At 39.1% G+C, this 2,032-nt stretch overlaps 1 pseudogene; it reads left to right on the top strand.

Annotated features, from left to right (window-relative positions):
• Positions 1 to 623: 623 nt before the first annotated feature.
• LOC103349409 (ATP-dependent RNA helicase DHX15 pseudogene) lies at positions 624 to 1,799 on the top strand (annotated as a pseudogene).
• The last annotated feature ends 233 nt before the right edge of the window (positions 1,800 to 2,032 follow it).

Below are 2,032 nucleotides of genomic sequence, written 5' to 3'. Positions count from 1 at the left end.
CTTCAAGTCATAATCATTTAATTGCAAGGGTTTTCTTCCACTCCTCTAAGATTGAATTTTCCTCACTATAACTACTTTAGTTTTTGCATCTGCATTTTTCCAAATTTCTAGCAATTTAAGTAACTTTATGAGTGACTAGGAGGGGAAAACTTTAACTATTTTCTGATAATTTCTATCAGTCCTGTTTTCACAATCTTATTTAATAAAAATAATGGAAAGTATTTTACATCAGGTACAGATTTTAACTAATTTGGTCCAGTAATAGAGCGAAGTGTGCACTGTTATTTTGTACTATGAATCTCAGAATAAGGTTTAGTTTAAAAGAACTATGGAGTGAGAGGACTGTGTAGTGGTCCCATATCTGACTAACCAATCCCATGTGACACTCACATCCTATATTAGAGAATCTGGATTCAAGTCCCGACTCTACTCTTAATTCCATTTTCCTGCTAATGAGCACTCTAACACCCATGTGAGAGACTGGAATTAAGTTACTGTCTCCTCACTCCAATCCAGTCCTGGTCATTACCGGCATTTGGGGAGTGAATCAGCAAGTAGGCACTTTCCCTCTTTCTCTCTTTTTCTCTTTTTCTCTCCCTCTGTCTCTCTTATTCTCAAACGTTATGGAACGTTATGGTGTAATAATTCTTGATGAGGCTCATGAAAGGACACTGGCTACAGATATTCTCATGGGTGTTCTAAAGGAAGTTGTAAGACAGAGATCAGATTTAAAGGTGATAGTTATGAGTGCTACTCTGGATGCAGGAAAATTCCAGATTTACTTCGATAACTGTCCACTCTTAACTATTCCTGGGCGTACACATCCTGTTGAGATCTTCTATACTCCAGAGCCGGAGAGAGATTATCTTGAAGCAGCAATCCGAACAGTGATCCAGATTCATATGTGTGAAGAGGAGGAGGGAGATCTTCTGCTTTTCTTAACTGGTCAAGAGGAAATTGATGAGGCCTGTAAAAGAATAAAGCGTGAGGTTGATGATTTGGGCCCTGAAGTTGGTGACATTAAAATCATTCCATTGTACTCTACGCTTCCACCTCAACAGCAGCAGCGTATTTTTGAGCGGCCTCCTCCAAAAAAGCAGAATGGTGCAATTGGAAGAAAGGTTGTTGTGTCAACTAACATTGCAGAGACATCTTTGACAATAGATGGTGTGGTGTTCGTGATTGATCCTGGATTTGCAAAACAAAAGGTATACAATCCTCGAATCAGAGTTGAGTCTCTCTTAGTGACAGCAATCAGTAAAGCTTCTGCGCAGCAAAGGGCTGGTAGAGCTGGACGCACCCGCCCTGGGAAGTGCTTCCGGCTGTACACAGAGAAAGCTTATAAGACAGAGATGCAGGATAACACCTATCCTGAGATTTTGCGTTCCAATTTAGGATCAGTTGTGTTACAGTTGAAGAAACTGGGTATTGATGATTTGGTGCATTTTGATTTTATGGATCCGCCAGCTCCTGAAACTCTGATGCGAGCCCTAGAACTTTTGAATTATCTGGCTGCTTTAAATGATGATGGAGATCTGACTGAATTGGGATCCATGATGGCAGAATTTCCACTAGATCCACAGCTCGCTAAAATGGTTATTGCAAGTTGTGACTACAACTGTTCTAATGAGGTCCTATCTATTACTGCTATGTTGTCAGTCCCACAGTGTTTTGTTCGCCCCACGGAGGCCAAGAAAGCTGCAGATGAGGCCAAGATGAGATTTGCCCACATTGATGGAGATCATCTGACACTGCTGAATGTCTACCATGCTTTTAAACAAAAACATATCTTTTTTTAAAGAAAGAGTTAGAACACATATGTAGATATGTTGAATATACATACGAGTGGGAAAACTTCACATTGTTATATTTCAATAACATGATGTTAATTTATTATTGATTAGTAGGTAGAAAACATAAGCAATTCTTATTGTAATCTGCGATTTCCATAAAAGCTAGCATTACTCATTATAAGACACATAGGAATCTACCCAAGTATCAATGTCTAAATATCCACATCAAGCTCAATTTC

The sequence above is a fragment of the Oryctolagus cuniculus genome, chromosome 10 (genome assembly GCF_051225735.1).
Source record: "Oryctolagus cuniculus isolate XC-2025 breed Fujian yellow rabbit chromosome 10, ASM5122573v1, whole genome shotgun sequence".
NCBI lineage: Eukaryota > Metazoa > Chordata > Mammalia > Lagomorpha > Leporidae > Oryctolagus > Oryctolagus cuniculus.
Note: the sequence above shows the minus strand (reverse complement) of the source record. Positions and strands in the feature narration are given on the sequence as shown.